A 27080-nucleotide genomic window follows, 5' to 3' on the forward strand; every position below is an offset into this window, starting at 1 on the left:
CCTTTTTCCACTACTAATCTCTTAGCGCTCCAAATGTCCAGTTGCATTTTCTACAGAAAGAGTGTTCAGATCTGCTCAATCAAAAGTATGGTTTAACTCTGTTAGCTGAATGCACAGATCAGAAAGAAGTTTCACAGAATGATTCTGTGTAGTTTATATTTGGAGACATTCCTTTTTCCACTATTACCCTCTTAGCGCTCCGAATCTCCACTTGCATTTTCTACAGAAAGAGTGTTTCAGAACGGCTCAATAAAAACTAAGGTTCAACTCTTTTAGTTGAACAAAGAGAACAGAAAGAAGTTTCACACAATTCTTCTGTGTAGTTTTTATTTGTAGACATTCTTTTTCCCAATATAGGCTTCTTAGCGCTCAGAATGTCCAATTGCAGTTTCTAGAGAAAGAGTGTTTCAGAACGGCTCAATCAAAAGTAAGGTTCAACTCTGTTAGTTGAATGCACAGAACAGAAAGAAGTTTCATACAATGCTTCTGTGTAGTTTATATTTGAATATATTCTTTTTTCCACTATTACCCACTTAGCGCTACGAATGTCCAGTTGCATTTTCTACAGACAGAGTGTTTCAAAACTGCTCAATTAAACGTATGGTTTAACTCTGTAAGCTGTATGCTCAGATCAGAAAGAAGTTTCACAGAATGCTTCTGTGTAGTTTATATTTGAGTATATTCCTTTTTCCACTAGTACGCTCTTAGCGCTCCAAACGTCCAGTTGCATTTTCAACAGAAAGAGTGTTCAGATCTGCTCAATCAAAAGTATGGTTTAACTCTGTTAGCTGAGTGCACAGATCAGAAAGAAGTTTCACCGAATGATTCTGTGTAGTTTATATTTGAAGACATTCCTTTTTCCACTATTACCCTCTTAGCGCTCCGAATCTCCACTTGCATTTTCTACAAAAAGAGTATTTCATAACTGCTCAATCAAAAATATGTTTTATCTCTGTTAACTGAATTTACAGATCAGAAATAAGTTTCACAGAATGCATCTGTGTAGTTTTTATTTGAAGATATTCTTTTTCCCAATGTAGGCCTCTTAGCGCTTAGCATGTCCAATTGCAGTTTCTACAGAAAGAGTGTTTCAGAACGGCTCAATCAAAAGTAAGGTTCAACTGTGTTAGTTGAATGTACAGAACAGAAAGAATTTTCACAGAATGCTACTGTGTAGTTTATATTTGAATATATTCCTTTTTCCACTATTACCCTCTTAGCGCTCCAAATGTCCACTTGAATTTTCTACAGAAAGAGTGTTCAGAACTGCGCAATCAAAAGTATGGTTTAACTCTGTTAGCTTAATGAACATATCAGAAATAAGTTTCACACAATGCTTCTGTGTAGTTTTTATTTGAAGATATTATTTTTCCCAATAGAGGCCTCTTAGCGCTCAGAATGTCCAATTGCAGTTTCTACAGAAAGAGTGTTTCAGAAAGGCTCAATCAAAAGTAAGGTTCAACTCTGTTAGTTGAATGCACAGAACAGAAAGAAGTTTCATACAATGCTTCTGTGTAGTTTATATTTGAACATATTCTTTTTTCCACTATTACCCACTTAGCGCTACGAATGTCCAGTTGCATTTTCTACAGACAGAGTGTTTCAAAACTGCTCAATCAAAAGTATGGTTTAACTCTGTTAGCTGAATGCTCAGATCAGAAAGAAGTTTCACAGAATGCTTCTGTGTAGTTTATATTTGAATATATTCCTTTTTCCACTACTACTCTCTTAGCGCTCCAAATGTCCAGTTGCATTTTCTACAGAAAGAGTGTTCAGATCTGCTCAATCAAAAGTATGGTTTAACTCTGTTAGCTGAATGCACAGATCAGAAAGAAGTTTCACAGAATGATTCTGTGTAGTTTATATTTGGAGACATTCCTTTTTCCACTATTACCCTCTTAGCGCTCCGAATCTCCACTTGCATTTTCTACAGAAAGAGTGTTTCAGAACGGTTCAATCAAAACTAAGGTTCAACTCTTTTAGTTGAACAAACAGAACAGAAAGAAGTTTCACACAATTCTTCTGTGTAGTTTTTATTTGTAGACATTCATTTTCCCAATATAGGCCTCTTAGCGCTCAGAATGTCCAATTGCAGTTTCTACAGAAAGAGTGTTTCAGAACGGCTCAATCAAAAGTAAGGTTCAACTCTGTTAGTTGAATGCACAGAACAGAAAGAAGTTTCATACAATGCTTCTGTGTAGTTTATATTTGAACATATTCTTTTTTCCACTATTACCCACTTAGTGCTACGAATGTCCAGTTGCATTTTCTACAGACAGAGTGTTTCAAAACTGCTCAATCAAAAGTATGGTTTAACTCTCTTAGCTGAATGCTCAGATCAGAAAGAAGTTTCACAGAATGCTTCTGTGTAGTTTATATTTGAATATATTCCTTTTTCCACTACTAATCTCTTAGCGCTCCAAATGTCCAGTTGCATTTTCTACAGAAAGAGTGTTCAGATCTGCTCAATCAAAAGTATGGTTTAACTCTGTTAGCTGAATGCACAGATCAGAAAGAAGTTTCACAGAATGATTCTGTGTAGTTTATATTTGGAGACATTCCTTTTTCCACTATTACCCTCTTAGCGCTCCGAATCTCCACTTGCATTTTCTACAGAAAGAGTGTTTCAGAACGGCTCAATCAAAACTAAGGTTCAACTCTTTTAGTTGAACAAACAGAACAGAAAGAAGTTTCACACAATTCTTCTGTGTAGTTTTTATTTGTAGACATTCTTTTTCCCAATATAGGCTTCTTAGCGCTCAGAATGTCCAATTGCAGTTTCTAGAGAAAGAGTGTTTCAGAACGGCTCAATCAAAAGTAAGGTTCAACTCTGTTAGTTGAATGCACAGAACAGAAAGAAGTTTCATACAATGCTTCTGTGTAGTTTATATTTGAACATAATCTTTTTTCCACTATTACCCACTTGGCGCTACGAATGTCCAGTTGCATTTTCTACAGACAGAGTGTTTCAAAACTGCTCAATCAAACGTATGGTTTAACTCTGTAAGCTGTATGCTCAGATCAGAAAGAAGTTTCACAGAATGCTTCTGTGTAGTTTATATTTGAATATATTCCTTTTTCCACTACTACGCTCCTAGCGCTCCAAACGTCCAGTTGCATTTTCAACAGAAAGAGTGTTCAGATCTGCTCAATCAAAAGTATGGTTTAACTCTGTTAGCTGAATGCACAGATCAGAAAGAAGTTTCACCGAATGATTCTGTGTAGTTTATATTTGAAGACATTCCTTTTTCCACTATTACCCTCTTAGCGCTCCGAATCTCCACTTGTATTTTCTACAAAAAGAGTGTTTCATAACTGCTCAATTAAAAATATGTTTTATCTCTGTTAACTGAATTTACAGATCAGAAATAAGTTTCACAGAATGCATCTGTGTAGTTTTTATTTGAAGATATTCTTTTTCCCAATGTAGGCCTCTTAGCGCTTAGCATGTCCAATTGCAGTTTCTACAGAAAGAGTGTTTCAGAACGGCTCAATCAAAAGTAAGGTTCAACTCTGTTAGTTGAATGCACAGAACAGAAAGAATTTTCACAGAATGCTACTGTGTAGTTTATATTTGAATATATTCCTTTTTCCACTATTACCCTCTTAGCGCTCCGAATGTCCACTTGCATTTTCTACAGAAAGAGTGTTCAGAACTGCGCAATCAAAAGTATGGTTTAACTCTGTTAGCGTAATGAACATATCAGAAATAAGTTTCACACAATGCTTCTGTGTAGTTTTTATTTGAAGATATTATTTTTCCCAATAGAGGCCTCTTAGCGCTCAGAATGTCCAATTGCAGTTTCTACAGAAAGAGTGTTTCAGAACGGCTCAATCAAAAGTAAGGTTCAACTCTGTTAGTTGAATGCACAGAACAGAAAGAAGTTTCATACAATGCTTCTGTGTAGTTTATATTTGAACATATTCTTTTTTCCACTATTACCCACTTAGCGCTACGAATGTCCAGTTGCATTTTCTACAGACAGAGTGTTTCAAAACTGCTCAGTCAAAAGTATGGTTTAACTCTGTTAGCTGAATGCTCAGATCAGAAATAAGTTTCACAGAATGCTTCTGTGTAGTTTATATTTGAATATATTACTTTTTCCACTACTACTCTCTTAGCTCTCCAAATGTCCAGTTGCATTTTCTACAGAAAGAGTGTTCAGATCTGCTCAATCAAAAGTATGGTTAACTCTGTTAGCTGAATGCACAGATCAGAAAGAAGTTTCACAGAATGATTCTGTGTAGTTTATATTTGGAGACATTCCTTTTTCCACTATTACCCTCTTAGCGCTCCGAATCTCCACTTGCATTTTCTACAGAAAGAGTGTTTCAGAACTGCTCAATCAAAACTAAGGTTCAACTCTTTTAGTTGAACAAACAGAACAGAAAGAAGTTTCACACAATTCTTCTGTGTAGTTTTTATTCGTAGACATTCTTTTTCCCAATATAGGCCTCTTAGCGCTCAGAATGTCCAATTGCAGTTTCTACAGAAAGAGTGTTTCAGAACGGCTCAATCAAAAGTAAGGTTCAACTCTGTTAGTTGAATGCACAGAACAGAAAGAAGTTTCATACAATGCTTCTGTGTAGTTTATATTTGAACATATTCTTTTTTCCACTATTACCCACTTAGCGCTACGAATGTCCAGTTGCATTTTCTACAGACAGAGTGTTTCAAAACTGCTCAATCAAAAGTATGGTTTAATTCTGTTAGCTGTATGCTAAGATCAGAAAGAAGTTTCACAGAATGCTTCTGTGTAGTTTATATTTGAATATATTCCTTTTTCCACTACTACGCTCTTAGCGCTCCAAATGTCCAGTTGCATTTTCAACAGAAAGAGTGTTCAGATCTGCTCAATCAAAAGTATGGTTTAACTCTGTTAGCTGAATGCACAGATCAGAAAGAAGTTTCACCGAATGATTCTGTGTAGTTTATATTTGAAGACATTCCTTTTTCCACTATTACCCTCTTAGCGCTCCGAATCTCCACTTGCATTTTCTACAAAAAGAGTATTTCATAACTGCTCAATCAAAAATATGTTTTATCTCTGTTAACTGAATTTACAGATCAGAAATAAGTTTCACAGAATGCATCTGTGTAGTTTTTATTTGAAGATATTCTTTTTCCCAATGTAGGCCTCTTAGCGCTTAGCATGTCCAATTGCAGTTTCTACAGAAAGAGTGTTTCAGAACGGCTCAATCAAAAGTAAGGTTCAACTGTGTTAGTTGAATGCACAGAACAGAAAGAATTTTCACAGAATGCTACTGTGTAGTTTATATTTGATTATATTCCTTTTTCCACTATTACCCTCTTAGCGCTCCAAATGTCCACTTGAATTTTCTACAGAAAGAGTGTTCAGAACTGCGCAATCAAAAGTATGGTTTAACTCTGTTAGCTTAATGAACATATCAGAAATAAGTTTCACACAATGCTTCTGTGTAGTTTTTATTTGAAGATATTATTTTTCCCAATAGAGGCCTCTTAGCGCTCAGAATGTCCAATTGCAGTTTCTACAGAAAGAGTGTTTCAGAAAGGCTCAATCAAAAGTAAGGTTCAACTCTGTTAGTTGAATGCACAGAACAGAAAGAAGTTTCATACAATGCTTCTGTGTAGTTTATATTTGAACATATTGTTTTTTCCACTATTACCCACTTAGCGCTACGAATGTCCAGTTGCATTTTCTACAGACAGAGTGTTTCAAAACTGCTCAATCAAAAGTATGGTTTAACTCTGTTAGCTGAATGCTCAGATCAGAAAGAAGTTTCACAGAATGCTTCTGTGTAGTTTATATTTGAATATATTCCTTTTTCCACTACTACTCTCTTAGCGCTCCAAATGTCCAGTTGCATTTTCTACAGAAAGAGTGTTCAGATCTGCTCAATCAAAAGTATGGTTTAACTCTGTTAGCTGAATGCACAGATCAGAAAGAAGTTTCACAGAATGATTCTGTGTAGTTTATATTTGGAGACATTCCTTTTTCCACTATTACCCTCTTAGCGCTCCGAATCTCCACTTGCATTTTCTACAGAAAGAGTGTTTCAGAACGGTTCAATCAAAACTAAGGTTCAACTCTTTTAGTTGAACAAACAGAACAGAAAGAAGTTTCACACAATTCTTCTGTGTAGTTTTTATTTGTAGACATTCATTTTCCCAATATAGGCCTCTTAGCGCTCAGAATGTCCAATTGCAGTTTCTACAGAAAGAGTGTTTCAGAACGGCTCAATCAAAAGTAAGGTTCAACTCTGTTAGTTGAATGCACAGAACAGAAAGAAGTTTCATACAATGCTTCTGTGTAGTTTATATTTGAACATATTCTTTTTTCCACTATTACCCACTTAGTGCTACGAATGTCCAGTTGCATTTTCTACAGACAGAGTGTTTCAAAACTGCTCAATCAAAAGTATGGTTTAACTCTGTTAGCTGTATGCTCAGATCAGAAAGAAGTTTCACAGAATGCTTCTGTGTAGTTTATATTTGAATATATTCCTTTTTCCACTACTACGCTCTTAGCGCTCCAAATGTCCAGTTGCATTTTCAACAGAAAGAGTGTTCAGATCTGCTCAATCAAAAGTATGGTTTAACTCTGTTAGCTGAATGCACAGATCAGAAAGAAGTTTCACCGAATGATTCTGTGTAGTTTATATTTGAAGACATTCCTTTTTCCACTATTACCCTCTTAGCGCTCCGAATCTCCACTTGCATTTTCTACAAAAAGAGTATTTCATAACTGCTCAATCAAAAATATGTTTTATCTCTGTTAACTGAATTTACTGATCAGAAATAAGTTTCACAGAATGCATCTGTGTAGTTTTTATTTGAAGATATTCTTTTTCCCAATGTAGGCCTCTTAGCGCTTAGCATGTCCAATTGCAGTTTCTACAGAAAGAGTGTTTCAGAACGGCTCAATCAAAAGTAAGGTTCAACTGTGTTAGTTGAATGCACAGAACAGAAAGAATTTTCACAGAATGCTACTGTGTAGTTTATATTTGAATATATTCCTTTTTCCACTATTACCCTCTTAGCGCTCCAAATGTCCACTTGAATTTTCTACAGAAAGAGTGTTCAGAACTGCGCAATCAAAAGTATGGTTTAACTCTGTTAGCTTAATGAACATATCAGAAATAAGTTTCACACAATGCTTCTGTGTAGTTTTTATTTGAAGATATTATTTTTCCCAATAGAGGCCTCTTAGCGCTCAGAATGTCCAATTGCAGTTTCTACAGAAAGAGTGTTTCAGAAAGGCTCAATCAAAAGTAAGGTTCAACTCTGTTAGTTGAATGCACAGAACAGAAAGAAGTTTCATACAATGCTTCTGTGTAGTTTATATTTGAACATATTCTTTTTTCCACTATTACCCACTTAGCGCTACGAATGTCCAGTTGCATTTTCTACAGACAGAGTGTTTCAAAACTGCTCAATCAAAAGTATGGTTTAACTCTGTTAGCTGAATGCTCAGATCAGAAAGAAGTTTCACAGAATGCTTCTGTGTAGTTTATATTTGAATATATTCCTTTTTCCACTACTACTCTCTTAGCGCTCCAAATGTCCAGTTGCATTTTCTACAGAAAGAGTGTTCAGATCTGCTCAATCAAAAGTATGGTTTAACTCTGTTACCTGAATGCACAGATCAGAAAGAAGTTTCACAGAATGATTCTGTGTAGTTTATATTTGGAGACATTCCTTTTTCCACTATTACCCTCTTAGCGCTCCGAATCTCCACTTGCATTTTCTACAGAAAGAGTGTTTCAGAACGGCTCAATCAAAACTAAGGTTCAACTCTTTTAGTTGAACAAACAGAACAGAAAGAAGTTTCACACAATTCTTCTGTGTAGTTTTTATTTGTAGACATTCTATTTCCCAATATAGGCCTCTTAGCGCTCAGAATGTCCAATTGCAGTTTCTACCGAAAGAGTGTTTCAGAACGGCTCAATCAAAAGTAAGGTTCAACTCTGTTAGTTGAATGCAAAGAACAGAAAGAAGTTTCATACAATGCTTCTGTGTAGTTTATATTTGAACGTATTCTTTTTTCCACTATTACCCACTTAGCACTACGAATGTCCAGTTGCATTTTCTACAGACAGAGTGTTTCAAAACTGCTCAATCAAAAGTATGGTTTAACTCTGTTAGCTGAATGCTCAGATCAGAAAGAAGTTTCACAGAATGCTTCTGTGTAGTTTATATTTGAATATATTCCTTTTTCCACTAATACGCTCTTAGCGCTCCAAATGTCCAGTTGCATTTTCAACAGAAAGAGTGTTCAGATCTGCTCAATCAAAAGTATGGTTTAACTCTGTTAGCTGAATGCACAGATCAGAAAGAAGTTTCACCGAATGATTCTGTGTAGTTTATATTTGAAGACATTCGTTTTTCCACTATTACCCTCTTAGTGCTCCGAATCTCCACTTGCATTTTCTACAAAAACAGTGTTTCATAACTGCTCAATCAAAAATATGTTTTATCTCTGTTAACTGAATTTACAGATCAGAAATAAGTTTCACAGTATGCATCTGTGTAGTTTTTATTTGAAGATATTTTTTTCCCAATGTAGGCCTCTTAGCGCTTAGCATGTCCAATTGCAGTTTCTACAGAAAGAGTGTTTCAGAACGGCTCAATAAAAAGTAAGGTTCAACTCTGTTAGTTGAATGCACAGAACAGAAAGAATTTTCACAGAATGCTACTGTGTAGTTTATATTTGAATATATTCCTTTTTCCACTATTACCCTCTTAGCGCTCCAAATGTCCACTTGAATTTTCTACAGAAAGAGTGTTCAGAACTGCGCAATCAAAAGTATGGTTTAACTCTGTTAGCGTAATGAACATATCAGAAATAAGTTTCACACAATGCTTCTGTGTAGTTTTTATTTGAAGATATTATTTTTCCCAATAGAGGCCTCTTAGCGCTCAGAATATCCAATTGCAGTTTCTACAGAAAGAGTGTTTCAGAAAGGCTCAATCAAAAGTAAGGTTCAACTCTGTTAGTTGAATGCACAGAACAGAAAGAAGTTTCATACAATGCTTCTGTGTAGTTTATATTTGAACATATTGTTTTTTCCACTATTACCCACTTAGCGCTACGAATGTCCAGTTGCATTTTCTACAGACAGAGTGTTTCAAAACTGCTCAATCAAAAGTATGGTTTAACTCTGTTAGCTGAATGCTCAGATCAGAAAGAAGTTTCACAGAATGCTTCTGTGTAGTTTATATTTGAATATATTCCTTTTTCCACTACTACTCTCTTAGCGCTCCAAATGTCCAGTTGCATTTTCTACAGAAAGAGTGTTCAGATCTGCTCAATCAAAAGTATGGTTTAACTCTGTTAGCTGAATGCACAGATCAGAAAGAAGTTTCACAGAATGATTCTGTGTAGTTTATATTTGTAGACATTCCTTTTTCCACTATTACCCTCTTAGCACTCCGAATCTCCACTTGCATTTTCTACAGAAAGAGTGTTTCAGAACTGTTCAATCAAAACTAAGGTTCAACTCTTTTAGTTGAACAAACAGAACAGAAAGAAGTTTCACACAATTCTTCTGTGTAGTTTTTATTTGTAGACATTCATTTTCCCAATATAGGCCTCTTAGCGCTCAGAATGTCCAATTGCAGTTTCTACAGAAAGAGTGTTTCAGAACGGCTCAATCAAAAGTAAGGTTCAACTCTGTTAGTTGAATGCACAGAACAGAAAGAAGTTTCATACAATGCTTCTGTGTAGTTTATATTTGAACATATTCTTTTTTCCACTATTACCCACTTAGTGCTACGAATGTCCAGTTGCATTTTCTACAGACAGAGTGTTTCAAAACTGCTCAATCAAAAGTATGGTTTAACTCTGTTAGCTGTATGCTCAGATCAGAAAGAAGTTTCACAGAATGCTTCTGTGTAGTTTATATTTGAATATATTCCTTTTTCCACTACTACGCTCTTAGCGCTCCAAATGTCCAGTTGCATTTTCAACAGAAAGAGTGTTCAGATCTGCTCAATCAAAAGTATGGTTTAACTCTGTTAGCTGAATGCACAGATCAGAAAGAAGTTTCACCGAATGATTCTGTGTAGTTTATATTTGAAGACATTCCTTTTTCCACTATTACCCTCTTAGCGCTCCGAATCTCCACTTGCATTTTCTACAAAAAGAGTATTTCATAACTGCTCAATCAAAAATATGTTTTATCTCTGTTAACTGAATTTACAGATCAGAAATAAGTTTCACAGAATGCATCTGTGTAGTTTTTATTTGAAGATATTCTTTTTCCCAATGTAGGCCTCTTAGCGCTTAGCATGTCCAATTGCAGTTTCTACAGAAAGAGTGTTTCAGAACGGCTCAATCAAAAGTAAGGTTCAACTGTGTTAGTTGAATGCACAGAACAGAAAGAATTTTCACAGAATGCTACTGTGTAGTTTATATTTGAATATATTCCTTTTTCCACTATTACCCTCTTAGCGCTCCAAATGTCCACTTGAATTTTCTACAGAAAGAGTGTTCAGAACTGCGCAATCAAAAGTATGGTTTAACTCTGTTAGCTTAATGAACATATCAGAAATAAGTTTCACACAATGCTTCTGTGTAGTTTTTATTTGAAGATATTATTTTTCCCAATAGAGGCCTCTTAGCGCTCAGAATGTCCAATTGCAGTTTCTACAGAAAGAGTGTTTCAGAAAGGCTCAATCAAAAGTAAGGTTCAACTCTGTTATTTGAATGCACAGAACAGAAAGAAGTTTCATACAATGCTTCTGTGTAGTTTATATTTGAACATATTCTTTTTTCCACTATTACCCACTTAGCGCTACGAATGTCCAGTTGCATTTTCTACAGACAGAGTGTTTCAAAACTGCTCAATCAAAAGTATGGTTTAACTCTGTTAGCTGAATGCTCAGATCAGAAAGAAGTTTCACAGAATGCTTCTGTGTAGTTTATATTTGAATATACTCCTTTTTCCACTACTACTCTCTTACCGCTCCAAATGTCCAGTTGCATTTTCTACAGAAAGAGTGTTCAGATCTGCTCAATCAAAAGTATGGTTTAACTCTGTTAGCTGAATGCACAGATCAGAAAGAAGTTTCACAGAATGATTCTGTGTAGTTTATATTTGGAGACATTCCTTTTTCCACTATTACCCTCTTAGCGCTCCGAATCTCCACTTGCATTTTCTACAGAAAGAGTGTTTCAGAACGGCTCAATCAAAACTAAGGTTCAACTCTTTTAGTTGAACAAACAGAACAGAAAGAAGTTTCACACAATTCTTCTGTGTAGTTTTTATTTGTAGACATTCTATTTCCCAATATAGGCCTCTTAGCGCTCAGAATGTCCAATTGCAGTTTCTACAGAAAGAGTGTTTCAGAACGGCTCAATCAAAAGTAAGGTTCAACTCTGTTAGTTGAATGCAAAGAACAGAAAGAAGTTTCATACAATGCTTCTGTGTAGTTTATATTTGAACGTATTCTTTTTTCCACTATTACCCACTTAGCACTACGAATGTCCAGTTGCATTTTCTACAGACAGAGTGTTTCAAAACTGCTCAATCAAAAGTATGGTTTAACTCTGTTAGCTGAATGCTCAGATCAGAAAGAAGTTTCACAGAATGCTTCTGTGTAGTTTATATTTGAATATATTCCTTTTTCCACTAATACGCTCTTAGCGCTCCAAATGTCCAGTTGCATTTTCAACAGAAAGAGTGTTCAGATCTGCTCAATCAAAAGTATGGTTTAACTCTGTTAGCTGAATGCACAGATCAGAAAGAAGTTTCACCGAATGATTCTGTGTAGTTTATATTTGAAGACATTCGTTTTTCCACTATTACCCTCTTAGTGCTCCGAATCTCCACTTGCATTTTCTACAAAAACAGTGTTTCATAACTGCTCAATCAAAAATATGTTTTATCTCTGTTAACTGAATTTACAGATCAGAAATAAGTTTCACAGTATGCATCTGTGTAGTTTTTATTTGAAGATATTTTTTTCCCAATGTAGGCCTCTTAGCGCTTAGCATGTCCAATTGCAGTTTCTACAGAAAGAGTGTTTCAGAACGGCTCAATAAAAAGTAAGGTTCAACTCTGTTAGTTGAATGCACAGAACAGAAAGAATTTTCACAGAATGCTACTGTGTAGTTTATATTTGAATATATTCCTTTTTCCACTATTACCCTCTTAGCGCTCCAAATGTCCACTTGAATTTTCTACAGAAAGAGTGTTCAGAACTGCGCAATCAAAAGTATGGTTTAACTCTGTTAGCTTAATGAACATATCAGAAATAAGTTTCACACAATGCTTCTGTGTAGTTTTTATTTGAAGATATTATTTTTCCCAATAGAGGCCTCTTAGCGCTCAGAATGTCCAATTGCAGTTTCTACAGAAAGAGTGTTTCAGAAAGGCTCAATCAAAAGTAAGGTTCAACTCTGTTAGTTGAATGCACAGAACAGAAAGAAGTTTCATACAATGCTTCTGTGTAGTTTATATTTGAACATATTCTTTTTTCCACTATTACCCACTTAGCGCTACGAATGTCCAGTTGCATTTTCTACAGACAGAGTGTTTCAAAACTGCTCAATCAAAAGTATGGTTTAACTCTGTTAGCTGAATGCTCAGATCAGAAAGAAGTTTCACAGAATGCTTCTGTGTAGTTTATATTTGAATATATTCCTTTTTCCACTACTACTCTCTTAGCGCTCCAAATGTCCAGTTGCATTTTCTACAGAAAGAGTGTTCAGATCTGCTCAATCAAAAGTATGGTTTAACTCTGTTAGCTGAATGCACAGATCAGAAAGAAGTTTCACAGAATGATTCTGTGTAGTTTATATTTGGAGACATTCCTTTTTCCACTATTACCCTCTTAGCGCTCCGAATCTCCACTTGCATTTTCTACAGAAAGAGTGTTTCAGAACGGTTCAATCAAAACTAAGGTTCAACTCTTTTAGTTGAACAAACAGAACAGAAAGAAGTTTCACACAATTCTTCTGTGTAGTTTTTATTTGTAGACATTCATTTTCCCAATATAGGCCTCTTAGCGCTCAGAATGTCCAATTGCAGTTTCTACAGAAAGAGTGTTTCAGAACGGCTCAATCAAAAGTAAGGTTCAACTCTGTTAGTTGAATGCACAGAACAGAAAGAAGTTTCATACAATGCTTCTGTGTAGTTTATATTTGAACATATTCTTTTTTCCACTATTACCCACTTAGTGCTACGAATGTCCAGTTGCATTTTCTACAGACAGAGTGTTTCAAAACTGCTCAATCAAAAGTATGGTTTAACTCTGTTAGCTGAATGCTCAGATCAGAAAGAAGTTTCACAGAATGCTTCTGTGTAGTTTATATTTGAATATATTCCTTTTTCCACTACTAATCTCTTAGCGCTCCAAATGTCCAGTTGCATTTTCTACAGAAAGAGTGTTCAGATCTGCTCAATCAAAAGTATGGTTTAACTCTGTTAGCTGAATGCACAGATCAGAAAGAAGTTTCACAGAATGATTCTGTGTAGTTTATATTTGGAGACATTCCTTTTTCCACTATTACCCTCTTAGCGCTCCGAATCTCCACTTGCATTTTCTACAGAAAGAGTGTTTCAGAACGGCTCAATCAAAACTAAGGTTCAACTCTTTTAGTTGAACAAACAGAACAGAAAGAAGTTTCACACAATTCTTCTGTGTAGTTTTTATTTGTAGACATTCTTTTTCCCAATATAGGCTTCTTAGCGCTCAGAATGTCCAATTGCAGTTTCTAGAGAAAGAGTGTTTCAGAACGGCTCAATCAAAAGTAAGGTTCAACTCTGTTAGTTGAATGCACAGAACAGAAAGAAGTTTCATACAATGCTTCTGTGTAGTTTATATTTGAACATATTCTTTTTTCCACTATTACCCACTTAGCGCTACGAATGTCCAGTTGCATTTTCTACAGACAGAGTGTTTCAAAACTGCTCAATCAAACGTATGGTTTAACTCTGTAAGCTGTATGCTCAGATCAGAAAGAAGTTTCACAGAATGCTTCTGTGTAGTTTATATTTGAATATATTCCTTTTTCCACTACTACGCTCCTAGCGCTCCAAACGTCCAGTTGCATTTTCAACAGAAAGAGTGTTCAGATCTGCTCAATCAAAAGTATGGTTTAACTCTGTTAGCTGAATGCACAGATCAGAAAGAAGTTTCACCGAATGATTCTGTGTAGTTTATATTTGAAGACATTCCTTTTTCCACTATTACCCTCTTAGCGCTCCGAATCTCCACTTGTATTTTCTACAAAAAGAGTGTTTCATAACTGCTCAATTAAAAATATGTTTTATCTCTGTTAACTGAATTTACAGATCAGAAATAAGTTTCACAGAATGCATCTGTGTAGTTTTTATTTGAAGATATTCTTTTTCCCAATGTAGGCCTCTTAGCGCTTAGCATGTCCAATTGCAGTTTCTACAGAAAGAGTGTTTCAGAACGGCTCAATCAAAAGTAAGGTTCAACCCTGTTAGTTGAATGCACAGAACAGAAAGAATTTTCACAGAATGCTACTGTGTAGTTTATATTTGAATATATTCCTTTTTCCACTATTACCCTCTTAGCGCTCCGAATGTCCACTTGCATTTTCTACAGAAAGAGTGTTCAGAACTGCGCAATCAAAAGTATGGTTTAACTCTGTTAGCTTAATGAACATATCAGAAATAAGTTTCACACAATGCTTCTGTGTAGTTTTTATTTGAAGATATTATTTTTCCCAATAGAGGCCTCTTAGCGCTCAGAATGTCCAATTGCAGTTTCTACAGAAAGAGTGTTTCAGAACGGCTCAATCAAAAGTAAGGTTCAACTCTGTTAGTTGAATGCACAGAACAGAAAGAAGTTTCATACAATGCTTCTGTGTAGTTTATATTTGAACATATTCTTTTTTCCACTATTACCCACTTAGCGCTACGAATGTCCAGCTGCATTTTCTACAGACAGAGTGTTTCAAAACTGCTCAATCAAAAGTATGGTTTAACTCTGTTAGCTGAATGCTCAGATCAGAAAGAAGTTTCACAGAATGCTTCTGTGTAGTTTATATTTGAATATATTCCTTTTTCCACTACTACTCTCTTAGCGCTCCAAATGTCCAGTTGCATTTTCTACAGAAAGAGTGTTCAGATCTGCTCAATCAAAAGTATGGTTAACTCTGTTAGCTGAATGCACAGATCAGAAAGAAGTTTCACACAATGATTCTGTGTAGTTTATATTTGGAGACATTCCTTTTTCCACTATTACCCTCTTAGCGCTCCGAATCTCCACTTGCATTTTCTACAGAAAGAGTGTTTCAGAACTGCTCAATCAAAACTAAGGTTCAACACTTTTAGTTGAACAAACAGAACAGAAAGAAGTTTCACACAATTCTTCTGTGTAGTTTTTATTCGTAGACATTCTTTTTCCCAATATAGGCCTCTTAGCGCTCAGAATGTCCAATTGCAGTTTCTACAGAAAGAGTGTTTCAGAACGGCTCAATCAAAAGTAAGGTTCAACTCTGTTAGTTGAATGCACAGAACAGAAAGAAGTTTCATACAATGCTTCTGTGTAGTTTATATTTGAACATATTCTTTTTTCCACTATTACCCACTTAGCGCTACGAATGTCCAGTTGCATTTTCTACAGACAGAGTGTTTCAAAACTGCTCAATCAAAAGTATGGTTTAACTCTGTTAGCTGTATGCTCAGATCAGAAAGAAGTTTCACAGAATGCTTCTGTGTAGTTTATATTTGAATATATTCCTTTTTCCACTACTACGCTCTTAGCGCTCCAAATGTCCAGTTGCATTTTCAACAGAAAGAGTGTTCAGATCTGCTCAATCAAAAGTATGGTTTAACTCTGTTAGCTGAATGCACAGATCAGAAAGAAGTTTCACCGAATGATTCTGTGTAGTTTATATTTGAAGACATTCCTTTTTCCACTATTACCCTCTTAGCGCTCCGAATCTCCACTTGCATTTTCTACAAAAAGAGTATTTCGTAACTGCTCAATCAAAAATATGTTTTATCTCTGTTAACTGAATTTACAGATCAGAAATAAGTTTCACAGAATGCATCTGTGTAGTTTTTATTTGAAGATATTCTTTTTCCCAATGTAGGCCTCTTAGCGCTTAGCATGTCCAATTGCAGTTTCTACAGAAAGAGTGTTTCAGAACGGCTCAATCAAAAGTAAGGTTCAACTGTGTTAGTTGAATGCACAGAACAGAAAGAATTTTCACAGAATGCTACTGTGTAGTTTATATTTGAATATATTCCTTTTTCCACTATTACCCTCTTAGCGCTCCAAATGTCAACTTGAATTTTCTACAGAAAGAGTGTTCAGAACTGCGCAATCAAAAGTATGGTTTAACTCTGTTAGCTTAATGAACATATCAGAAATAAGTTTCACACAATGCTTCTGTGTAGTTTTTATTTGAAGATATTATTTTTCCCAATAGAGGCCTCTTAGCGCTCAGAATGTCCAATTGCAGTTTCTACAGAAAGAGTGTTTCAGAAAGGCTCAATCAAAAGTAAGGTTCAACTCTGTTAGTTGAATGCACAGAACAGAAAGAAGTTTCATACAATGCTTCTGTGTAGTTTATATTTGAACGTATTCTTTTTTCCACTATTACCCACTTAGCACTACGAATGTCCAGTTGCATTTTCTACAGACAGAGTGTTTCAAAACTGCTCAATCAAAAGTATGGTTTAACTCTGTTAGCTGAATGCTCAGATCAGAAAGAAGTTTCACAGAATGCTTCTGTGTAGTTTATATTTGAATATATTCCTTTTTCCACTAATACGCTCTTAGCGCTCCAAATGTCCAGTTGCATTTTCAACAGAAAGAGTGTTCAGATCTGCTCAATCAAAAGTATGGTTTAACTCTGTTAGCTGAATGCACAGATCAGAAAGAAGTTTCACCGAATGATTCTGTGTAGTTTATATTTGAAGACATTCGTTTTTCCACTATTACCCTCTTAGTGCTCCGAATCTCCACTTGCATTTTCTACAAAAACAGTGTTTCATAACTGCTCAATCAAAAATATGTTTTATCTCTGTTAACTGAATTTACAGATCAGAAATAAGTTTCACAGTATGCATCTGTGTAGTTTTTATTTGAAGATATTTTTTTCCCAATGTAGGCCTCTTAGCGCTTAGCATGTCCAATTGCAGTTTCTACAGAAAGAGTGTTTCAGAACGGCTCAATAAAAAGTAAGGTTCAACTCTGTTAGTTGAATGCACAGAACAGAAAGAATTTTCACAGAATGCTACTGTGTAGTTTATATTTGAATATATTCCTTTTTCCACTATTACCCTCTTAGCGCTCCAAATGTCCACTTGAATTTTCTACAGAAAGAGTGTTCAGAACTGCGCAATCAAAAGTATGGTTTAACTCTGTTAGCTTAATGAACATATCAGAAATAAGTTTCACACAATGCTTCTGTGTAGTTTTTATTTGAAGATATTATTTTTCCCAATAGAGGCCTCTTAGCGCTCAGAATGTCCAATTGCAGTTTCTACAGAAAGAGTGTTTCAGAAAGGCTCAATCAAAAGTAAGGTTCAACTCTGTTAGTTGAATGCACAGAACAGAAAGAAGTTTCATACAATGCTTCTGTGTAGTTTATATTTGAACATATTCTTTTTTCCACTATTACCCACTTAGCGCTACGAATGTCCAGTTGCATTTTCTACAGACAGAGTGTTTCAAAACTGCTCAATCAAAAGTATGGTTTAACTCTGTTAGCTGAATGCTCAGATCAGAAAGAAGTTTCACAGAATGCTTCTGTGTAGTTTATATTTGAATATATTCCTTTTTCCACTACTACTCTCTTAGCGCTCCAAATGTCCAGTTGCATTTTCTACAGAAAGAGTGTTCAGATCTGCTCAATCAAAAGTATGGTTTAACTCTGTTAGCTGAATGCACAGATCAGAAAGAAGTTTCACAGAATGATTCTGTGTAGTTTATATTTGGAGACATTCCTTTTTCCACTATTACCCTCTTAGCGCTCCGAATCTCCACTTGCATTTTCTACAGAAAGAGTGTTTCAGAACGGTTCAATCAAAACTAAGGTTCAACTCTTTTAGTTGAACAAACAGAACAGAAAGAAGTTTCACACAATTCTTCTGTGTAGTTTTTATTTGTAGACATTCATTTTCCCAATATAGGCCTCTTAGCGCTCAGAATGTCCAATTGCAGTTTCTACAGAAAGAGTGTTTCAGAACGGCTCAATCAAAAGTAAGGTTCAACTCTGTTAGTTGAATGCACAGAACAGAAAGAAGTTTCATACAATGCTTCTGTGTAGTTTATATTTGAACATATTCTTTTTTCCACTATTACCCACTTAGTGCTACGAATGTCCAGTTGCATTTTCTACAGACAGAGTGTTTCAAAACTGCTCAATCAAAAGTATGGTTTAACTCTGTTAGCTGAATGCTCAGATCAGAAAGAAGTTTCACAGAATGCTTCTGTGTAGTTTATATTTGAATATATTCCTTTTTCCACTACTAATCTCTTAGCGCTCCAAATGTCCAGTTGCATTTTCTACAGAAAGAGTGTTCAGATCTGCTCAATCAAAAGTATGGTTTAACTCTGTTAGCTGAATGCACAGATCAGAAAGAAGTTTCACAGAATGATTCTGTGTAGTTTATATTTGGAGACATTCCTTTTTCCACTATTACCATCTTAGCGCTCCGAATCTCCACTTGCATTTTCTACAGAAAGAGTGTTTCAGAACGGCTCAATCAAAACTAAGGTTCAACTCTTTTAGTTGAACAAACAGAACAGAAAGAAGTTTCACACAATTCTTCTGTGTAGTTTTTATTTGTAGACATTCTTTTTCCCAATATAGGCTTCTTAGCGCTCAGAATGTCCAATTGCAGTTTCTAGAGAAAGAGTGTTTCAGAACGGCTCAATCAAAAGTAAGGTTCAACTCTGTTAGTTGAATGCACAGAACAGAAAGAAGTTTCATACAATGCTTCTGTGTAGTTTATATTTGAACATATTCTTTTTTCCACTATTACCCACTTAGCGCTACGAATGTCCAGTTGCATTTTCTACAGACAGAGTGTTTCAAAACTGCTCAATCAAACGTATGGTTTAACTCTGTAAGCTGTATGCTCAGATCAGAAAGAAGTTTCACAGAATGCTTCTGTGTAGTTTATATTTGAATATATTCCTTTTTCCACTACTACGCTCCTAGCGCTCCAAACGTCCAGTTGCATTTTCAACAGAAAGAGTGTTCAGATCTGCTCAATCAAAAGTATGGTTTAACTCTGTTAGCTGAATGCACAGATCAGAAAGAAGTTTCACCGAATGATTCTGTGTAGTTTATATTTGAAGACATTCCTTTTTCCACTATTACCCTCTTAGCGCTCCGAATCTCCACTTGTATTTTCTACAAAAAGAGTGTTTCATAACTGCTCAATTAAAAATATGTTTTATCTCTGTTAACTGAATTTACAGATCAGAAATAAGTTTCACAGAATGCATCTGTGTAGTTTTTATTTGAAGATATTCTTTTTCCCAATGTAGGCCTCTTAGCGCTTAGCATGTCCAATTGCAGTTTCTACAGAAAGAGTGTTTCAGAACGGCTCAATCAAAAGTAAGGTTCAACTCTGTTAGTTGAATGCACAGAACAGAAAGAATTTTCACAGAATGCTACTGTGTAGTTTATATTTGAATATATTCCTTTTTCCACTATTACCCTCTTAGCGCTCCGAATGTCCACTTGCATTTTCTACAGAAAGAGTGTTCAGAACTGCGCAATCAAAAGTATGGTTTAACTCTGTTAGCTTAATGAACATATCAGAAATAAGTTTCACACAATGCTTCTGTGTAGTTTTTATTTGAAGATATTATTTTTCCCAATAGAGGCCTCTTAGCGCTCAGAATGTCCAATTGCAGTTTCTACAGAAAGAGTGTTTCAGAACGGCTCAATCAAAAGTAAGGTTCAACTCTGTTAGTTGAATGCACAGAACAGAAAGAAGTTTCATACAATGCTTCTGTGTAGTTTATATTTGAACATATTCTTTTTTCCACTATTACCCACTTAGCGCTACGAATGTCCAGCTGCATTTTCTACAGACAGAGTGTTTCAAAACTGCTCAATCAAAAGTATGGTTTAACTCTGTTAGCTGAATGCTCAGATCAGAAAGAAGTTTCACAGAATGCTTCTGTGTAGTTTATATTTGAATATATTCCTTTTTCCACTACTACTCTCTTAGCGCTCCAAATGTCCAGTTGCATTTTCTACAGAAAGAGTGTTCAGATCTGCTCAATCAAAAGTATGGTTAACTCTGTTAGCTGAATGCACAGATCAGAAAGAAGTTTCACACAATGATTCTGTGTAGTTTATATTTGGAGACATTCCTTTTTCCACTATTACCCTCTTAGCGCTACGAATCTCCACTTGCATTTTCTACAGAAAGAGTGTTTCAGAACTGCTCAATCAAAACTAAGGTTCAACTCTTTTAGTTGAACAAACAGAACAGAAAGAAGTTTCACACAATTCTTCTGTGTAGTTTTTATTCGTAGACATTCTTTTTCCCAATATAGGCCTCTTAGCGCTCAGAATGTCCAATTGCAGTTTCTACAGAAAGAGTGTTTCAGAACGGCTCAATCAAAAGTAAGGTTCAACTCTGTTAGTTGAATGCACAGAACAGAAAGAAGTTTCATACAATGCTTCTGTGTAGTTTATATTTGAACATATTCTTTTTTCCACTATTACCCACTTAGCGCTACGAATGTCCAGTTGCATTTTCTACAGACAGAGTGTTTCAAAACTGCTCAATCAAAAGTATGGTTTAACTCTGTTAGCTGTATGCTCAGATCAGAAAGAAGTTTCACAGAATGCTTCTGTGTAGTTTATATTTGAATATATTCCTTTTTCCACTACTACGCTCTTAGCGCTCCAAATGTCCAGTTGCATTTTCAACAGAAAGAGTGTTCAGATCTGCTCAATCAAAAGTATGGTTTAACTCTGTTAGCTGAATGCACAGATCAGAAAGAAGTTTCACCGAATGATTCTGTGTAGTTTATATTTGAAGACATTCCTTTTTCCACTATTACCCTCTTAGCGCTCCGAATCTCCACTTGCATTTTCTACAAAAAGAGTATTTCGTAACTGCTCAATCAAAAATATGTTTTATCTCTGTTAACTGAATTTACAGATCAGAAATAAGTTTCACAGAATGCATCTGTGTAGTTTTTATTTGAAGATATTCTTTTTCCCAATGTAGGCCTCTTAGCGCTTAGCATGTCCAATTGCAGTTTCTACAGAAAGAGTGTTTCAGAACGGCTCAATCAAAAGTAAGGTTCAACTGTGTTAGTTGAATGCACAGAACAGAAAGAATTTTCACAGAATGCTACTGTGTAGTTTATATTTGAATATATTCCTTTTTCCACTATTACCCTCTTAGCGCTCCAAATGTCCACTTGAATTTTCTACAGAAAGAGTGTTCAGAACTGCGCAATCAAAAGTATGGTTTAACTCTGTTAGCTTAATGAACATATCAGAAATAAGTTTCACACAATGCTTCTGTGTAGTTTTTATTTGAAGATATTATTTTTCCCAATAGAGGCCTCTTAGCGCTCAGAATGTCCAATTGCAGTTTCTACAGAAAGAGTGTTTCAGAAAGGCTCAATCAAAAGTAAGGTTCAACTCTGTTAGTTGAATGCACAGAACAGAAAGAAGTTTCATACAATGCTTCTGTGTAGTTTATATTTGAACGTATTCTTTTTTCCACTATTACCCACTTAGCACTACGAATGTCCAGTTGCATTTTCTACAGACAGAGTGTTTCAAAACTGCTCAATCAAAAGTATGGTTTAACTCTGTTAGCTGAATGCTCAGATCAGAAAGAAGTTTCACAGAATGCTTCTGTGTAGTTTATATTTGAATATATTCCTTTTTCCACTAATACGCTCTTAGCGCTCCAAATGTCCAGTTGCATTTTCAACAGAAAGAGTGTTCAGATCTGCTCAATCAAAAGTATGGTTTAACTCTGTTAGCTGAATGCACAGATCAGAAAGAAGTTTCACCGAATGATTCTGTGTAGTTTATATTTGAAGACATTCGTTTTTCCACTATTACCCTCTTAGTGCTCCGAATCTCCACTTGCATTTTCTACAAAAACAGTGTTTCATAACTGCTCAATCAAAAATATGTTTTATCTCTGTTAACTGAATTTACAGATCAGAAATAAGTTTCACAGTATGCATCTGTGTAGTTTTTATTTGAAGATATTTTTTTCCCAATGTAGGCCTCTTAGCGCTTAGCATGTCCAATTGCAGTTTCTACAGAAAGAGTGTTTCAGAACGGCTCAATAAAAAGTAAGGTTCAACTCTGTTAGTTGAATGCACAGAACAGAAAGAATTTTCACAGAATGCTACTGTGTAGTTTATATTTGAATATATTCCTTTTTCCACTATTACGCTCTTAGCGCTCCAAATGTCCACTTGAATTTTCTACAGAAAGAGTGTTCAGAACTGCGCAATCAAAAGTATGGTTTAACTCTGTTAGCTTAATGAACATATCAGAAATAAGTTTCACACAATGCTTCTGTGTAGTTTTTATTTGAAGATATTATTTTTCCCAATAGAGGCCTCTTAGCGCTCAGAATGTCCAATTGCAGTTTCTACAGAAAGAGTGTTTCAGAACGGCTCAATCAAAAGTAAGGTTCAACTCTGTTAGTTGAATGCACAGAACAGAAAGAAGTTTCATACAATGCTTCTGTGTAGTTTATATTTGAACATATTCTTTTTTCCACTATTACCCACTTAGCGCTACGAATGTCCAGCTGCATTTTCTACAGACAGAGTGTTTCAAAACTGCTCAATCAAAAGTATGGTTTAACTCTGTTAGCTGAATGCTCAGATCAGAAAGAAGTTTCACAGAATGCTTCTGTGTAGTTTATATTTGAATATATTCCTTTTTCCACTACTACTCTCTTAGCGCTCCAAATGTCCAGTTGCATTTTCTACAGAAAGAGTGTTCAGATCTGCTCAATCAAAAGTATGGTTAACTCTGTTAGCTGAATGCACAGATCAGAAAGAAGTTTCACACAATGATTCTGTGTAGTTTATATTTGGAGACATTCCTTTTTCCACTATTACCCTCTTAGCGCACCGAATCTCCACTTGCATTTTCTACAGAAAGAGTGTTTCAGAACTGCTCAATCAAAACTAAGGTTCAACACTTTTAGTTGAACAAACAGAACAGAAAGAAGTTTCACACAATTCTTCTGTGTAGTTTTTATTCGTAGACATTCTTTTTCCCAATATAGGCCTCTTAGCGCTCAGAATGTCCAATTGCAGTTTCTACAGAAAGAGTGTTTCAGAACGGCTCAATCAAAAGTAAGGTTCAACTCTGTTAGTTGAATGCACAGAACAGAAAGAAGTTTCATACAATGCTTCTGTGTAGTTTATATTTGAACATATTCTTTTTTCCACTATTACCCACTTAGCGCTACGAATGTCCAGTTGCATTTTCTACAGACAGAGTGTTTCAAAACTGCTCAATCAAAAGTATGGTTTAACTCTGTTAGCTGTATGCTCAGATCAGAAAGAAGTTTCACAGAATGCTTCTGTGTAGTTTATATTTGAATATATTCCTTTTTCCACTACTACGCTCTTAGCGCTCCAAATGTCCAGTTGCATTTTCAACAGAAAGAGTGTTCAGATCTGCTCAATCAAAAGTATGGTTTAACTCTGTTAGCTGAATGCACAGATCAGAAAGAAGTTTCACCGAATGATTCTGTGTAGTTTATATTTGAAGACATTCCTTTTTCCACTATTACCCTCTTAGCGCTCCGAATCTCCACTTGCATTTTCTACAAAAAGAGTATTTCGTAACTGCTCAATCAAAAATATGTTTTATCTCTGTTAACTGAATTTACAGATCAGAAATAAGTTTCACAGAATGCATCTGTGTAGTTTTTATTTGAAGATATTCTTTTTCCCAATGTAGGCCTCTTAGCGCTTAGCATGTCCAATTGCAGTTTCTACAGAAAGAGTGTTTCAGAACGGCTCAATCAAAAGTAAGGTTCAACTGTGTTAGTTGAATGCACAGAACAGAAAGAATTTTCACAGAATGCTACTGTGTAGTTTATATTTGAATATATTCCTTTTTCCACAATTACCCTCTTAGCGCTCCAAATGTCCACTTGAATTTTCTACAGAAAGAGTGTTCAGAACTGCGCAATCAAAAGTATGGTTTAACTCTGTTAGCTTAATGAACATATCAGAAATAAGTTTCACACAATGCTTCTGTGTAGTTTTTATTTGAAGATATTATTTTTCCCAATAGAGGCCTCTTAGCGCTCAGAATGTCCAATTGCAGTTTCTACAGAAAGAGTGTTTCAGAAAGGCTCAATCAAAAGTAAGGTTCAACTCTGTTAGTTGAATGCACAGAACAGAAAGAAGTTTCATACAATGCTTCTGTGTAGTTTATATTTGAACGTATTCTTTTTTCCACTATTACCCACTTAGCACTACGAATGTCCAGTTGCATTTTCTACAGACAGAGTGTTTCAAAACTGCTCAATCAAAAGTATGGTTTAACTCTGTTAGCTGAATGCTCAGATCAGAAAGAAGTTTCACAGAATGCTTCTGTGTAGTTTATATTTGAATATATTCCTTTTTCCACTAATACGCTCTTAGCGCTCCAAATGTCCAGTTGCATTTTCAACAGAAAGAGTGTTCAGATCTGCTCAATCAAAAGTATGGTTTAACTCTGTTAGCTGAATGCACAGATCAGAAAGAAGTTTCACAGAATGATTCTGTGTAGTTTATATTTGAAGACATTCGTTTTTCCACTATTACCCTCTTAGTGCTCCGAATCTCCACTTGCATTTTCTACAAAAACAGTGTTTCATAACTGCTCAATCAAAAATATGTTTTATCTCTGTTAACTGAATTTACAGATCAGAAATAAGTTTCACAGTATGCATCTGTGTAGTTTTTATTTGAAGATATTTTTTTCCCAATGTAGGCCTCTTAGCGCTTAGCATGTCCAATTGCAGTTTCTACAGAAAGAGTGTTTCAGAACGGCTCAATAAAAAGTAAGGTTCAACTCTGTTAGTTGAATGCACAGAACAGAAAGAATTTTCACAGAATGCTACTGTGTAGTTTATATTTGAATATATTCCTTTTTCCACTATTACCCTCTTAGCGCTCCAAATGTCCACTTGAATTTTCTACAGAAAGAGTGTTCAGAACTGCGCAATCAAAAGTATGGTTTAACTCTGTTAGCTTAATGAACATATCAGAAATAAGTTTCACACAATGCTTCTGTGTAGTTTTTATTTGAAGATATTATTTTTCCCAATAGAGGCCTCTTAGCGCTCAGAATGTCCAATTGCAGTTTCTACAGAAAGAGTGTTTCAGAAAGGCTCAATCAAAAGTAAGGTTCAACTCTGTTAGTTGAATGCACAGAACAGAAAGAAGTTTCATACAATGCTTCTGTGTAGTTTATATTTGAACATATTCTTTTTTCCACTATTACCCACTTAGCGCTACGAATGTCCAGTTGCATTTTCTACAGACAGAGTGTTTCAAAACTGCTCAATCAAAAGTATGGTTTAACTCTGTTAGCTGAATGCTCAGATCAGAAAGAAGTTTCACAGAATGCTTCTGTGTAGTTTATATTTGAATATATTCCTTTTTCCACTACTACTCTCTTAGCGCTCCAAATGTCCAGTTGCATTTTCTACAGAAAGAGTGTTCAGATCTGCTCAATCAAAAGTATGGTTTAACTCTGTTAGCTGAATGCACAGATCAGAAAGAAGTTTCACAGAATGATTCTGTGTAGTTTATATTTGGAGACATTCCTTTTTCCACTATTACCCTCTTAGCGCTCCGAATCTCCACTTGCATTTTCTACAGAAAGAGTGTTTCAGAACGGTTCAATCAAAACTAAGGTTCAACTCTTTTAGTTGAACAAACAGAACAGAAAGAAGTTTCACACAATTCTTCTGTGTAGTTTTTATTTGTAGACATTCATTTTCCCAATATAGGCCTCTTAGCGCTCAGAATGTCCAATTGCAGTTTCTACAGAAAGAGTGTTTCAGAACGGCTCAATCAAAAGTAAGGTTCAACTCTGTTAGTTGAATGCACAGAACAGAAAGAAGTTTCATACAATGCTTCTGTGTAGTTTATATTTGAACATATTCTTTTTTCCACTATTACCCACTTAGTGCTACGAATGTCCAGTTGCATTTTCTACAGACAGAGTGTTTCAAAACTGCTCAATCAAAAGTATGGTTTAACTCTGTTAGCTGAATGCTCAGATCAGAAAGAAGTTTCACAGAATGCTTCTGTGTAGTTTATATTTGAATATATTCCTTTTTCCACTACTAATCTCTTAGCGCTCCAAATGTCCAGTTGCATTTTCTACAGAAAGAGTGTTCAGATCTGCTCAATCAAAAGTATGGTTTAACTCTGTTAGCTGAATGCACAGATCAGAAAGAAGTTTCACAGAATGATTCTGTGTAGTTTATATTTGGAGACATTCCTTTTTCCACTATTACCATCTTAGCGCTCCGAATCTCCACTTGCATTTTCTACAGAAAGAGTGTTTCAGAACGGCTCAATCAAAACTAAGGTTCAACTCTTTTAGTTGAACAAACAGAACAGAAAGAAGTTTCACACAATTCTTCTGTGTAGTTTTTATTTGTAGACATTCTTTTTCCCAATATAGGCTTCTTAGCGCTCAGAATGTCCAATTGCAGTTTCTAGAGAAAGAGTGTTTCAGAACGGCTCAATCAAAAGTAAGGTTCAACTCTGTTAGTTGAATGCACAGAACAGAAAGAAGTTTCATACAATGCTTCTGTGTAGTTTATATTTGAACATATTCTTTTTTCCACTATTACCCACTTAGCGCTACGAATGTCCAGTTGCATTTTCTACAGACAGAGTGTTTCAAAACTGCTCAATCAAACGTATGGTTTAACTCTGTAAGCTGTATGCTCAGATCAGAAAGAAGTTTCACAGAATGCTTCTGTGTAGTTTATATTTGAATATATTCCTTTTTCCACTACTACGCTCCTAGCGCTCCAAACGTCCAGTTGCATTTTCAACAGAAAGAGTGTTCAGATCTGCTCAATCAAAAGTATGGTTTAACTCTGTTAGCTGAATGCACAGA

The sequence above is a fragment of the Symphalangus syndactylus genome, chromosome 24 (assembly GCF_028878055.3).
Source record: "Symphalangus syndactylus isolate Jambi chromosome 24, NHGRI_mSymSyn1-v2.1_pri, whole genome shotgun sequence".
Classification (NCBI taxonomy): Eukaryota; Metazoa; Chordata; class Mammalia; order Primates; family Hylobatidae; genus Symphalangus; species Symphalangus syndactylus.